Raw genomic sequence first — 16,094 nt, forward strand, 5'->3', positions numbered from 1 at the left:
CAAGTCAGGAAACGTGGGCTCCTCCGGGATTTCGCGCAAGTCTACGTAGTAGAAGACCCAAAGCGAGAATCATACCCCGAGACCAACGAGCCACACCGAGAGCACACAAGCACCCCCGCTCCACCTCTTTAACCAGCTGAGTCTTGCTCAGTGTGAAATACATTTGACATTGCTCTGAGAATTGCAAGCGGGAAAGAGTTTCCGGAACAGCTGCTTCTCATTCTGTCTCCCTGCTGCTGTTTGTCCCGGACCCAGAAACCGGGCTCCCTCCACAGGCAGAAAGTTAAACCGTTTTGTTTCGCAACTTTTCTCTGACACCGGAGTGAACCTTGAAAAGCACTGCCCACCGCAACATAGGGTACAGAGAACAACAGAAGACCACTCAGACCTCCACCAGTGTGTCATCTCAATTGTGCACATTAGGCCAGTGTACCAATGTGAAATATTTATGTCAAAGTTTTTTTGGGAAAGAAAAGAAAAGGCGAGGTGCTGAACAGTGCGCCGTTCTACGGAAAAGCTGCTAAAGACGACATTGAGTGAATAGGAGAGATGGTTTCCCTTCTGGGTGATGCTCCCATCATACACCCGCAGACATATCGCCGTCCTGCAAGTATAAACTCTGTCTAAGTTGCGCCATTCTGTTTTTTTCGAACTGTGATTTCGCGCAAAAGTACAAAATGTCAACACTCACAATGTTCAAACTTTACAAAGTTCACAGAGATATATTTAGCGAACACCTGGAAGTAATTCTCCCAAAAGTACCTGGGGAATTTCGGTTTGAGGGCTCTTGAACTTTAAGTAGAATGAAGGGACACAAGAAAAATTAAATTTAAACTGTAAAACACACGTAACCGCGTCTACAAACAGGCACTGCCAAGCAGCCCCGACCTGCTCCGCCCCCCGAGAGAGTGAAGACTGTTCACTCGTTTGTAGCTGCAGAAGCAATCATCCCAACACATGCAAACAAATCCGCATCAGGATGCGATTTCAACGAGCTACATCACACTGCACCACCCAGGTACGATGAAGATCAATAAACAACTATGAAGCGCTTTTCAGAAGAATGGACAGCCCGTAGGCCAGCTGAAAACTGCTTCCCTGACCGGGAATCGAACCCGGGCCGCGGCAGTGAGACCGCCAAATCCTAACCACTAGACCACCAGGGAGACACAGAACTGGCCTTCTAACTCTGCTGAAAATGGCCTCGCTGCCCGGGAATCGAACCCGGGCTGCAGCAGTAAGAAGACTTTCACCGGTACATCCATCAATGTCATTTTTTTCTGTCCATTGCTCCCGATGCGATCTCGATAACATTGGGGAGACTTAGAGTCAAATCACATCTCCGGGACTCTCCTGCTCGCCTTTATTGGAAAAAAGCGCGGAGTGGACCCGGAAGCTGGTGTAGCGCAAGCGAACCTGGGTAGGTTTTTCTTCCTATAAATGCGCGCAGGAGAGTAACCCGAGGCACTACAGGGGTAGTCCCTCCGACCCGCCCTCCTCTAACTTTATAATAAGGTCCGTTATGGTTAGCAGGTAAGTGCTGCATTTTGCTTGTTCTCTTCTTCAGACCTAGTTTTTGTTAAAGGTTACCTTTAGAGGGATGGCAGTGAAGGCAGTGCAATGTTCCTCTTGCAACATGTTTGAGGTGAGGGATGCCATGGTCGTCCCTGCTGATTACACTTGCCATAAGTGCACCCATCTCCAGCTCCTCCAAGACCGTCTTCAGGAACGGGAGCTGGAGTTGGATGAAATTAGAATCATTCGGGAGGCAGAGGGGCTCATAGATCGGAAATCTTCGATATCGAAGTACCAACTCCAAAGATTGCAGACAGATGGGTGATAGTGAGGGGTACTTGGAGATAGCAGCCCGTGCAGCGACCCCTTGCGGTCGTTCCCCTGAAGAACAAGTGTATCATTTTGGATACTTGTAGGGGGGACGACTTACCAGGGGTAAGCAGTGGGGTTCAGGCCTCTGGCACGGAGCCTGTTCCCAATGCTCAGAAGGGTAGCTTGGAAAAGAGCAGAGCAATAGTTATTGTGGACTCGATAGTATGGGGCACAGATATGTGGTTTTGTGGGGGCGAGAGAGACTCACGATTGGTATGTTGCCTCCAGGTGCAAGGGTACGTGATGTCTCTGATCGTGTTTTCCGGGTCCTTAAGAGGGTCGGAGAGCAGCCCGAAGTCGTGGTCCACATTGGCACCAACGACAAAGGTAGGAAGAGGGATGAGGATGTTATGCATACTTTCAGGGAGTTAGGTTGGAAGCTCAGAGTTAGAACAAACAGAGTTGTTGTCTCTGGTTTGTTACCCGTGCCACTTGATCGCGAGTTGAGGAATAGTGAGAGAGAACAGATAAATGCGTGGCTACAGAGATGGTGCAGGAGGGAGGGATTCCGGTATCTGTACAACTGGGGTTCATTCTGGGGAAGGTTGGACCTCTATAAACAGGATGGTCTACACCTGAACCTGAGGGGCACCAGTATCCTTGGTGGGGCGTTTGCTAGTGCTCTTTGGGGGGGGGGGTTTAAACTAATTCTGCAGGGTCATGGGAACCTAGACTGTAGCTTTAGGGTGCAGGACCTTGAGTGTAGGAAGGGTAGGAACATGGCATCAATCTCGAAAGAGGGTGCCTCTAAACAGGAATGTGACTTGAAGTGTATGTACTTCAATGTGAGAACTATACGAAATAAGATAGGTGAACTTGCAACGTGGGTTGGTACCTGGGATTTCAATGTTGTGGCTATTACAGAGACATGGGTAGAACAGGGAGAGGATTGGTTGTTGCAGGTTCCAGTGTTTAAATGTTTTAGTAGGGTCAGAGGTGGGGGTGAAAGAAGGTGAGGTGTGGCATTGCTTGTCGTCCCTACTGATTACACTTGCCGGAAGTGCACCCATCTCCAGCTCCTCCAAGACTGTGTTCGGGAACTGGAGCTGGAGTTGGATGAACTTAGAATCATTCGGGAGGAAGAGTGGTCATAGATCGGAGCTTTAGGGAAGTAGTAACTCCAAAGATTGCAGACAGATGGGTGACAGTGAGGGGGACTTGGCAAAAGCAGCCAGTGCAGCGACCCCCTGCGGTCGTTCCCCTCAAGAACAAGTATACCATTTTGGATACTTGTTGGGGGGACCACTTACCAGGGGTAAGCAATGGGGTTCAGGCCTCTGGCACGGAGCCTGATCCCGTTGCTCAGAAGGGAAGGTTGGAGAAGAGCAGAGCAAGAGTTATTGGGGACTCGCTAGTTTGGGGCACAGATATGTGGTTTTGTGTGGGCGAGAGAGACTCACGATTGGTATGTTGCCTCCCAGGTGCAAGGGTAAGTGACGTCTCTGATCGTGTTTTCCGGGTCCTTAAGGGGAGGGGAGCAGCCCGAAGTCGTGGTCCACATTGGCACCAACGACATAGGTAGGAAGAAGGATGAGGATGTTAGGCAGGCTTTCAGGGAGCTCGGTTGGAAGCTCAGAGTTAGAACAAACAGAGTTGTTGTCTCTGGTTTGTTACCTGTGCCACGTGATAGCGAGTCGAGGAATACTGAGATAGAACAGTTAAATGCGTGGCTACAGGGATGGTGCAGGAGGGAGGGATTCCGGTATCTGGATAACTGGGGTTCTTTCTGGGGAAGGTGGGACCTCTATAAACAGGATGGTCTACACCTGAACCTGAGGGGCACCAGTATCCTTGGGGGGACGTTTGCTAGTGCTCTTTGGGGGAGTTTAAACTAACTCTGCAGGGACATGAGAACCTAGACTGTAGCTTTAGGGTGCAGGACCTTGAGTGTAGGGAGGTTAGGAACATGGCATCAATCTCGAAGGAGGGTGCCTCTAAACAGGAACGTGACTTGAAGTGTATATACTTCAATGCAAGAAGTATACAAAATAAGATAGGTGAACTTGCAGCGTGGGTTGGGACCTGGGATTTCGATGTTGTGGCTATTACAGAGACACGGGTAGAACAGGGACAGAATTGGCTGTTGCAGGTTTAAATGTTTTAGTAGTGTCAGAGGTGGGGGTAAAAGAGGGGGAGGTGTGGCATTGCTTGTCAAGGATAGTATTACAGCGGTGGAAAGACGATGGATGAAAACTCGTCATCTGAGGTAGTTTGGGCGGAGGTTAGAAATAGGAAAAGTGAGGTCACCCTGTTAGGAGTTTTCTGCAGGCCTAACAGTCCTGGAGACGTAGAAGAAAGGATTGTGAGGGTGATTCAGGAGATGAGTGAAAGTAATAGGGTGGTTGTTATGGTGGACTTTAACTTTCCAGATATTGACTATGAAAGCTATACCTCGAGTACTTTAGATGGGTCGGTGTTTGTCTAATGTGTGCAGGAGGGTTTCCTGACACAATATGTTGACATGCCAACAAGAGGTGAGACCGAACTGGATTTGGTTCTGGGTAGCGAATCAGGCCCGGTGTTAGATTAGATTAGATTACTTACAGTGTGGAAACAGGCCCTTCGGCCCAACAAGTCCACACCGACCCGCCGAAGCGCAACCCACCCATACCCCTACCCCTACATTATCCCTTACCCCTTACCACTATGGGCAATTTAGAATGGCCAATTCACCTGACCCACACATCTTTGGACTGTGGGAGGAAACCCACGCAAAAACGGGGAGAACGTGCAAACTCCACACAAACAGTCGCCTGAGGCGTGAATTGAACCAGGGTCTCTAGGCGCTATGAGGCAGTAGTGCTAACCACTGTGCCACCGTGCCGCCCACCAGAATTGGAGGTAGGTGAGCAATTTGGGGACAGTGACCACAATTCGGTGACTTTTACTCTGGTGATGAAGAAGGTTACGTGTGCACAGTAGGGCAAGAGTTATAGCGGGGGGCAGGGAAGTTATGATGCGGTGAGGCATGACTTAGGATGCGTGGCTTGGAAAAGTAGGCTTCAAGGGAAGGGCACAATCGATATGTGGAGCTTGTTCAAGGATCAACTATTGAGTGTCCTTGATAAGAATGTAGCTGTCAGGCGGGGAGGAAAGGGTCGTGTGAAGGAGCCGTGGTTTAATAATGAATTGCAATCCCTTGTTAAAACGAAGAGGGCGGCCTATGTAAAGATGAGGCGTGAAAGGTTCAATTGGGGCGATTGAGAGTTATAAGGTAGCCAGGGAGGATCTAAAGAGAGAGCTAAGATCAGCAAGGAGGGGACATGAAAAGTCCTTGGTTGGTAGGATTAGGGAAAACCCAAAGGCTTCCTATAGGTATGTCAGGAATAAAAGAATGACTCGGGTAGGAATAGGTCCAGTCAAGGATAGTAGTGGGAAGTTGCGCATGGAGGCCGAAGAGATTGGGGAGACACTGAATGAATACTTTTCATCATTATTCACTCAGGAACAGGACATTGTTGCCGATGTGAATATTGAGTCACAACTAATTAAAATGGATGGCTTTGAGGTATGTAGGGAAGAGGTATTGGAAATTCTGGAAAGGGTGAAAATAGTTAAGTCCCCTGGGCCCGATGGCATGTATCCTAGGATTCTCTGGGAAGCAAGGGAGGAGATTGCAGAGCCATTGGCCTTGATTTTTATGACTTCGTTGTCTACAGGAATAGTGCCAGAAGACTGGAGGATAGCAAATGTGGTTCCCTTGTTCAAGAAGGGGAGTAGGGATAACCCTAGTAACAATAGGCCAGTGAGGCTCACTTCTGTTGTGGGCAAAGTCTCAGAGAGAATTGTAAGGGATAGGATTTATGAACATCTGGATAGGAATAATGTGATCAAGGATACTCAGCTTGGTTTTGTGAACGACGAAGAGCCGATGAGAAAGATGTATATAGTGTATTTAAGGAGAACAGGTACCTAATAAACCCAGTCCGCCGATTTCTCAATGATGCTTCCAAGTTGACTTCAAAACTTCGGTTTGTCCTATCATTTTTTGATGTTTGATTTTGTGAGTTCTAAAAACTTCCGCAATCTTCTGACTTGAGTATTGGAGTTGGGAAGTTACGTTGTGGCAGGACAGGACACTGGAATATAGTGAAATACTTTTGGAATATTGTGTGCAATTCTGGTCTCCCTCGTATCTGAAGGATATTGTGAAATTTGAAAGGGTTCGGAAGCACCAATGTGTCCACAGAGAGGAGAGGCCCTTCTGCTGCTCTGAGTGCGGGAAGGCCTTTAGTGATTCCTCTGCCATGCGGACACACCAGTTGGTCCACACACGGGATGGCTGTTCTCATGCCCTGAGTGTGAGATGGCTTTCAGCAGTTCTTCCCACCTGCTGAGACACCAGTGGGTCCACACCGAGGAGAGGCCGTTCTTCTGCCCCGAGTGCAGGAAGGGCTTTGCTCTTTCTTCTGACCTGCTGGCCCACTGGTGGGTCCACATGGGGGAGAGGTTGTTCAGTTGCTCAGAGTGCAGGAAGGCCTTCATCAAACCTCAGAACTGCATATCTTAGGACAGGACCACCCAGAGAAAGCCCTCGCAGACACTGGGTGAATGTGCAAACTCCTCACAGACGTTCACCCATCTTCCGCAACTACACTGGCACCACCCCCCATCTTTTCCTCCGCTATATCGATGACTGTATCGGCGCTGCCTCGTGCTCCCACGAGGAGGTTGAACAGTTCAACAACTTTACCAACACCTTCCAACCCGACCTCAAATTCACCTGGACTGTCTCAGACTCCTCCCTCCCCTTCCTAGACCTTTCCATTTCTATCTCGGGCGACCGACTCAGCACAGATATCTACTATAAACCGACTGCCTCCCACAGCTACCTGGACTACACCTCCTCCCACCCTGCCCCCTGTAAAAACGCCATCCCATATTCCCAATTCCTTCGTCTCTGCCGCATCTGCTCCCAGGAGGACAAGTTCCAATACCGTACAGCCCAGATGGCCTCCTTCTGCAAGGACTGCAGATTCCCCCCAGACGTGATCGATGATGCCCTCCATCGCATCTCCTCCACTTCCCGCTCCTCCGCCCTTGAGCCTCGCCCCTCCAACCGCCACCAAGACAGAACCCCACTGGTTCTCACCTACCACTCCACCAACCTCCGTAGACAGTGTATCATCCGCCGTCATTTCCGCCACCTCCAAACGGACCCCACCACCAGGGATATATTTCCCTCCCCTCCCCTATCAGCATTCCGCAAAGACCACTCCCTTTGCGACTACCTCGTCAGGTCCACACCCCCCACCAACCCAACCTCCACTTCCGGCACCTTCCCCTGCAACCGCAGGAAATGCAAAACTTGCACCCACACCTCCTCCCTTACTTCTCTCCAAGGCCCCAAGGGATCCTTCCATATCCTCCACAAATTCACCTGCACCTCCACACACGTCATCTATTGCGTCCCCTGCACCCGATGTGGCCTCCTCTATATTCCGCCTACTTGCACAACGCTTCAGGGAACACCTCTGGGACGCCCGGACCAACCAATCCAACCACCCCGTGGCTCAACACTTTAACTCTCCCTCCCACTCCACCGAAGACATGTAGGTCCTTGGACTCCTCCATCGCCAGAACATAACAACACGACGGTTGGAGGAAGAGCGCCTCATCTTCCGCCTGGGAACCCTCCAACCACAAGGGATGAACTCAGATTTCTCCAGTTTCCTCATTTCCCCTCCCCCCACCTTGTCTCAGTCAATTCCCTCGAACTCAGCACCGCCCTCCTAACCTGCAATCTTCTTCCTGACCTCTCCGCCCCCACTCCACTCCGGCCTATCACCCTCACCTTGACCTCCTATCACATCTCCATCGCCCGTCCCCCAAGTCCCTCCTCCCTACCTTTTATCTTAGCCTGCTTGACACACTCTCCTCATTCCTGATGAAGGGCTCTGGCCCGAAACGTCGAATTTCCTGTTCCTTGGATGCTGCCTAACCTGCTGTGCTTTAACCAGCAACACATTTTCAGCTTCAATCAGCTTGATGCGATTTGAACATGCAATTTTCTGGTCTGGAGTTAGACGCGCTACCATTGCGCCACAAGCTCACAGACAGCTCAGGAACTCTATTCATGCTTAAGGGAATTGATCGCACTACAATGATTTTATGTTATGAGTAACAACGGAGATCAACAGTTCATGTCTGTTCTCTCTCTTCTCCCTCTCATTCTGTCTCTCGAAACAATTTCCAACTGGACGTCAATAAAAAGCTGAAAGAACTGTGGATGCTGTAGATCAGAAACAATAAAAAAACAATAGTTGCCGGTGACCCTTCCATAGAATTGATGGTGATTGGGAAAACGTTAGTTTATATGCAGGAGATATTGTGGGAGGAAGGCGGATGCAGTAAATCATAAATTAGGACAGACCCTAAAGCGAGGGAAGAACTGTTGAACAGGAAAGGGAGCTGATAACGTTCCGCGTGTGAGGGTGAATGGAGACTGTTCGTGGCTAGGAATAAGTAGTGTGTAATAACAAACTATGTGATAACAAGGCTTGGTTTGTATGGAAGGGACGTGGACTCTATGGAGTTCAGGCCCTAGAATTACTGAATTCGATATTGGGACCGGAGGGATGGATTGTCTCCAAGTGTAATATTCGGTGCTCTTCGTTCTGCTGGTGCTGAGCTTCGCTGGGACACTACAGAAAACCTGAGACAGAGATGTCGGCCATGGAATAGGGTGGGGTGTGGAATTGGCAGGCAACTGGAATCTCAGGGTCTGTTTTGCGGGCAGAACGTAGATGTTCTGTGCAGCAGTCACCCAGTTTATGCTTCGTTTTCCCCATTGTAGATGAGCTCATATTGTGAGCAGCAAATGCAGTAGACTGGGTTGTGGGAAATGCAGGTCAAGTGCCACTTCACCTGGAAGGTAAGTTTGGGCCTTTGGAGAGTGAGGAGGGTGCAGGTAAATGGGCTGGTGTCACACATTCGGCGGTTGCAGGGGAAAGTGCCGTTGGACTATTGGGGTGGGAATGGGGTTGGGTTGATGGGAATGTAGGAAGAGTTGACCCCCGGTATAACTCCTGCCCATTTAATTATCCGCCAAATAGAGGAATTTGTTAAGTCTGTACAAGGAAATTTTCTAATTCTAAATGTGGATGTACATACTGGCGAGTGTGCAAAACCTAAGTGTCAGCAACCATAATTCTATTAACGTTAGAATCGTGATTGAAAATAATATATCCGATCTAAAAGTTGAAGTTCTAAATTGGATGAAGACTCAGGTATTAGGCAAGATCTTTCAAAAGCTGATTGGGGGCAGATATTCGCAGGTTAAAGGAGTGCTGGAAAATGGGAAGCCTTCAAATATGAGCTAACAAGAGTCCAGACACAGTATGTTCCTGTTCGGGTGAAAGGAAAGGCTGGTAGGTGTAGGGAATGCTGGATGACGAGAGAAATTGAGATTTTGGTTAAGATAATGAAGGATGCATACGTCAGGTATCGACAGAGCGATCGAGTGAATCCTTAGAGTATGAAGGCAGTACGAGCATACATAAGAGGGAAATCATGAGGGCAAAAAGGAGACTGAGATTGCTTTGGAAAATAGAGTTAAGGGTAACCCAAAGGGTTTTTTAAATATATACGTTGAGGACAAAAGGATAACAAGAGAGAGAATAGGGCCCCTCCACACACGGCCTTTGTGTGGAGCTGCAGGAGATGGGGGAGGGGCGGTGGATGCTGAACGGATATTGTGCATCAGTGTTTGCTATGGACAAGGGCATGGAAGATATAGAATGTGAGAAAGTAGATGGTGACATGTTGAAAAAATGTTCATATTACGGATGAGAAATTGCTGCATATCTTGAAAAGCATAGAAGCGGATAAATCCTAAGGACCTGATCAGGAGTACACTAAAACTCGGTGGGAAACTGGGGAAGTGATTGCTGGGCCTCTCACTGAGACATTTGTATCATCAATAGTCACAGGTGAGGTGCCAGAAGGCTGGAGAGTGGCTAACATGGTGCCTCTATTTAAGAAAGGTGGTAAGGAAAAGCCAGGGAACTATAGACTGGTGAGCCAGACATCCGTGAAGGGCAAGGTTTTGGAGAGAATCCTGAGAGATAGGATTTACATGTATTTGGAAAGGCAAAAATTGATTAGGGATAGCCAGCATGGCTTTATGCTTGGGAAATCATGTCTCAGGAACATGATTGAGTTTTTTGAAGAAGTACAAAGTGGATTGATGAGGGCAGAGCGATGGACGTGATCTATATGGACTTCAGTCAGGCGTTCATGAAGGGTCCTCATGGGAGACTGGTGAGCAAGGTTTAATCACATGGAATGCAGGGACAACTAGCCATTTGGATGCAGAACTTGCTAGAAGGTAGAAGACAGAGGGTGTTGATGGAAGCTTTTGCTACGCATTTTGGTATTTTGTGCTAGGTTTCTTTTGTAATTTACGAGGACGGCAGGTGCTGGAGATCAGAGCTGAAAATGTGTTGCTGGAAAAGCGCAGCAGGTCAGGCAGCATCCAAGGAGCAGGAGAATCGACGTTTCGGGCATGAGCCCTTCTTCAGGAATTTTTAACTATAAACTATAAAAATTGCCTTAGTTATATATTGTGAAGTGTGAAGGCATTGTGTTCGTCCCCAAGTTCGACCTGAGGCCACCCTTCCTCCATCCCAGTAACTCTGTTGACAGCCTTCATGTTACATTTAAAACTAGGATCGATAGATTCATGATCAGTTGGGGGATGAATAGTTACTGGAAAAGGGCAGGAGAGTGCATGTGGGGAATGTCAGATCAGCCACAATTCTATTGAATGGAGAAGTCGGCTCAAGGGGTTGAATGGCATTTTCCTATTCCTATTGCTTATGGTTCCCGAGCCCTCAACTCTGATACAGTGTCCTGGCTTCAGTATGTGCCATTACTGAGAGCGCTGATGTTCCCTTGTGTAATATCAACAACTTAGCAGCTGCTGAAATCTCTTGCTCCTCTGTTACCTCTAAACACAATAACACAATATGCCAATGTGTTCAGGGGAGGCAATGGCCGACTTTATTGTCAGCAGACTATTCACCCAAGTAATGTTCTGGGGACCTGGGTTCATAAGCTGCCACGGCAGATGGTGGAATCTGAATTCAATAGAAATCTGGAATTAAAAGTCTAATGATGAAACCGTTGTGGTTTATTGTAAAAATCTTATCTGGTTTCCTGCTGTCCAAACCTGATCTGATCTGATCTACATGTGATTTCAGATCCGCTGTCAGCTGGTTGAATCTTCACTGCCCTTTCAGTCAATTCTTAAAGCTCACCTTTTTTAACTATGATGTTGCCAGAATGATTTATTGACGGCATAGGCTGGGACTTTTTTTTCACTGGAGTGTAGAAGATTATGGGTGGAGGTTATGGAGGTTTGTTAAATCATAAGGGACAAAGATAAGTTGAATAACCAGGGAGTTCAAAATTTGGGAGTATATTTTTAAGATGAGAGGGAGAAGATTTAAAATGGACGAGGGCGGGGGAACCTCTTTTTACATTGAAGGTGGTTCGTGTATGGAATGAACTGTCAGAGGAAGTGGTGGATGCAGGTAACGTTACAATGTTTAAAATTATTTGGATAAGTACATATGAGCCAAACACAGGAGTGTGGATCTAATCTTCCCCCAGATATTCAAAGTGACAACCACTCAGAGGGGGGACAAGGCCATGCGATTCGTTGTTGTGCGGCATGTGTGACAGCTGCAACAAGACGTCCCAACTCCTGTGCTCAATGTTCTGACCAATGAAAACAAGCATGCCAAAAGCCTTCTACACCACCCTGTCTACCCTCGACTCCATTTTCTAGGAACTAAAAACCCGTAACCCGAGATCTCTTGATTCAAAATGTTGCATATGAAAAAGATTTGCTGCTTGTTGGTAGACGTTAATATTTGGTGCATGTCTCTCCTCTAATTTGGTATCTTATATGAATGCCATCACTGATGAAGTCCAGTGTGCCAAAACCTGAACTTCAAAATCTCTCTGTTCAACGACACTCAAGGTTCTACCATTCACCATGTAAATCCGAACTTGGTTTGACTATACAAAATGTAAGACCTCATACTTAGCTATATTAAACTCCATTTGCCAATAACTTTAAACTTATGCAATCTAGTTCTGGACTCGCCCTCCCCAGGGAAAAGACCTTTTCAATTTACCCTATCCATGCCCTCATGATTTTATAAACATCTATAAAGTCACCCCTCATCCTTCAAAACTTCTGGGAAAATGACCCCAGTCGATTCAGCCTCTTCCTGTAGCTCAAACCCTCCAACCCTGTCAGCATCCTTGTAAATGTTTTCTGAATCCTTTCAAGTTTCACAACGTCCTTCCTGTAGCAGAGAGCCCAGAATTGCATGCAGTATTCCAACAGTGGTGTAATCAATGTCCTCTCTGAAGACGATTTAAAAAAATATACCTACAAGCAAATCAGGTTAGCTGGGCATGACTTTCACATAGCAGTTTGTTTTGGCTGTCCTTCATTAATCTATGTTTTTCTTCAGTTATGAGAAAATATTCTGTGGGATGTGATAATTGTGACCACATCCAACATTTGCTCATTAACCCTCATGGCCCTTGGACAGAGTAATTGTGACTACATGCTAGAAGGCAGTTGAGAGTCAACCACATTATAGTCGGTCTGGAGTCACAAGGTGTGTGTGTGTGTATGTGTGTGCGCACGCACGTGCATACATGCATGCAGGGTTCATGAATGGTAGGTTTCCTGCCTTAAAAAAGAAAGTTTCTCGAGAAACACAACAGTTCTGGTAGCAACTATAAAGAGACAACAGTGTTACTGCTTTGAGTCCAGTGGTCCTTCAAAACTTGACTGGATTCAAAACATCTCTCGAAAGATTCTGCCAAACCTGCTGAGTTTCCCCAGCAATTTTGCCTTTTGTTGCTGATCTCCAACATCTGCAATTCATTATTTTAGTGAATAACTGTTTCCTGTTTGCCAAGACCGAGAGAAACTCTCACTTCCAGATCTTTTAATTAGTTGAACATAAATTCTACCAGAAGCCATGATAGGATTTCAATTTGTGATCTCAGAAGACCTTGATCTCTGGGTTGCTCAATCATTATCACTGGATCCCAGTCTTCCTTTCAATGAAAGTGTTCTCCTGAATATTTTCCTTTATTTATTCATGGGATGTCGCACTTTGTCTCCCACTATTATTCTGGGAAACATCAACTTCAATTTCCTGCTGTTTCCCCATAATCCTCAATTCCCTTTCTGATTAAAAAAAATCTTAGTTTTGAATGCACTTAACAATCCAGGCTCAACAGCTGTCTTAAACATGCAATCCCTTATTTGCAATTTATTCCCTCAGGTTCTAAACTCACCCACAAGGGTTAACGTTCCCACATCTAGCCTGTCACATCTCCTCAGCATCTTGTTTGTGACAATAATGTTACCTCGAAATCTTCTAACCTCTAACAACCACAGGCCCAACCTATTCATTTCTCCTTATAAGACATTATTTCCATTCCTGATATCGTCCTGGTCAACCTTCTCTAGTCTGCCTCCAATGCCAGTATATCTTCCCTTAGCTAAAAGGCCCAGACCTTTTGCTTAACCTGTCGATATCCCTCTCCATGTCATCCTCACCACCTGCATTCCCATCATCTGTCTCTACTGCAGTCTTGGCAATAGTACATTCACTTCACTTTTCCAAGTAATTCATATACATATTGTAAATAATTTTGGCCCCAGCACTGATCCCTGTGCCACATTGCTAGTTACAAGTTGCGATCCTGAACATGCCTCTTATCCCTGCTGCATCATTGGTTAGCCAATCATCTACCCATACAATTAGAATGTCTCCAATATCATGTGAATATCATTGGCTCTGCCAGCAAGTCTTCCCAAACTGTCCTTGAAAAAGTGGTGATGAGCTGCCTCTTAAATTGCTTCACAAATATGTTGTGGTCTATAATGAAGGTTCAGGATCGAGTTCCAGGATTTTGATCAATAACATTGAAGCAATGCGTATATGTCACAGTTGGAATGTTGTGTTCACACTTATCTGCTCTTGCTGGTTGAAGTGATGGAGTGGAAGTTGCTCTTGAAGAGCCGCCACTCATATAACCAAGCCAGACAGATCGATTGTGGCCAGAGACTCGGCCATTTTGACATCTCATAAATCTACATTCTTTCCATCCAAGTTTTAGTCACATCAAACTGCCACGCAATGCTATTATGGCCTCAGTAAACTATAATAACGGGAAGATCGCTGGAATGATTTTCTACACCCGACTGCAATATAAACACAGATCATTGTTTCCAGTTTTGGTGGAACAAAAGACATTGTACTGGTGGATAATTACAGTTAGTGCAAACACTGCTAGCCATCGATAAATATTAATCCTGTTCACTTCAATGGCCAATTTCAATTCAGAAACCAAGTGCACTCGGCTGCTTGTAACATAGACAACATGACAAAATGGCTGATAGGAGGAGAAATGGGACATTGAGGAGGAGTGAAATGTTTGCTTTTGGTCACCTCCACAATTGTTAGAAAAACAGGTTGAAAGGATTCTTAAAAGGTGGCTGAAGTAATGGTGTGGCTTAACACTTCAGACAGCGCAAAGTGGAAGACTACTTTCTAGTGGAAGAAAAAGACATTTCTTATTTCTGAAAGAACTGGGAAACAGAAGAGGGGATGAAATCTGACTTGGGAGCTATTTCTTATTTATTGAGGATGTTGCTTCATCACAGTCTTGGTTTAGAGCATAAGCTCTTGATCAAGAATAAAGGGTGGCCCAAGGGGAATTGGAAGGTTGGATCTGAGACAAGGTACGGGAGAGGAAATGCGGAAAGTGATGAAATCTACATTGATCCCATGTGGTTGGAGGTTCCGAAGGCAGAAGATGAGGTGTTTTTCCTACAAGCGTCGGGGAGCAAGAGTTTGGCAGTGGAGGAGGCCCAGGATTTGAATGTCCTTGGTGGAATGGGAGGGGGAGTTAAAGTGTTCAGCCACAGGGCGGTTGGTCGTTTAGTGTCAGTGACCCAGAGCTGTTCCCTGAAACGTTACGCTTGTTGGCATCCAGTGTCCCCAATGTGGATGAGACCATATTGCGAGCAATGGCCATTAACTTATGAATAGATTGCATAAATCTTAGCCTGCCAGAGTTATTTTCTTTCATTAAATTAAAGAAAAATTTTATTAAATTGTGTGACTGCATGAAACGGTTTGATGGTCAGATTTGAATCATCACACCCAAATGAGACAATGCCATGAATATCAGTGAACTGCTCTTTTTGTTAAAAACCACAAGTTCTTGATTTATTTCACAACTTACTGGTATTCACACCTGCACATTCAATGTCAAACTCTGACATCAGAAATGAAATTACACCATTAATTTTGACTTACAATATTCGAACAAACAAATTAATAGCACACAGTGAATACCAAGTCTGATTAATATGAAATTAAATTTGACCAAACAAATCTAAAATCAAGATGGGAGATATGAAATGGAGGAAGGGCAGAAGGCAAGAAATGCAGCATCATAGAAGGTGCTCCTCCAGAGAATGTATTTTACCAACTACCACAGCTAAATATAAACACTGATATGATCCTCCAGTTTTAATGTAAACCATAGCCCCATACAGTAGGTACCATTTAAATGAGTAAAAAATGCAAGCCTTGAGCAAATCCAGCCTCCAGCCTTACCCCCCGCTTCCTGGTGCTTGGACCTTCCTCCAGTTCCCGGGGGTTGTTGAACCCCTGGCCTCCAGCTGCCACTCCTCCATTGAAGAAGCTTTTGGGAAACAGATGCAAAGGCAAGATACAGAACGGAGCACCTTTGCAAATGAAAGCAACTTACAGAGACATCACATGGTTTTTAGTCATCGACCTCAAGGTTATCTGCCCAGCATACTCATGCAGCACTACTCTGCTTCTGTGCTCCCAGCAGCTGGATTGTGGATCAGTTTAAAGTCGATCCTATATCTCTGACAACATCGGTACACAAGGCAGTGTAGAAAGGTTTCAGCACACTGGCCTTCATCAGTTAGAGAATTGAGTATAGATGTTGGCAAGTTATGTTGTAGTTATACAGTACGTGGATGAAGCTGCACCTGGAATATTGTGACCAGTTTTGGTCTCCTTGGTGTTCTGACTTCTGACTTCTTCAATTCTGCGTTTGTGTTGAACTTGATGGGATATTTTGTGTAACTTAGCATGTTTAAACAGTATCGCTCAGAGGCATTC

The 16,094-nt window shown here is 46.2% G+C and overlaps 1 non-coding gene across 1 annotated transcript; it reads right to left on the reverse strand.

Annotated features, from left to right (window-relative positions):
- Positions 1 to 1,094: 1,094 nt before the first annotated feature.
- Positions 1,095 to 1,166, reverse strand: trnae-cuc (transfer RNA glutamic acid (anticodon CUC)). Its single transcript has one exon. It is a non-coding gene; the product is annotated as a tRNA-Glu (tRNA).
- Positions 1,167 to 16,094: the final 14,928 nt, after the last annotated feature.

The sequence above is a fragment of the Hemiscyllium ocellatum genome (assembly GCF_020745735.1).
Source record: "Hemiscyllium ocellatum isolate sHemOce1 chromosome 27 unlocalized genomic scaffold, sHemOce1.pat.X.cur. SUPER_27_unloc_26, whole genome shotgun sequence".
Lineage (NCBI taxonomy): Eukaryota > Metazoa > Chordata > Chondrichthyes > Orectolobiformes > Hemiscylliidae > Hemiscyllium > Hemiscyllium ocellatum.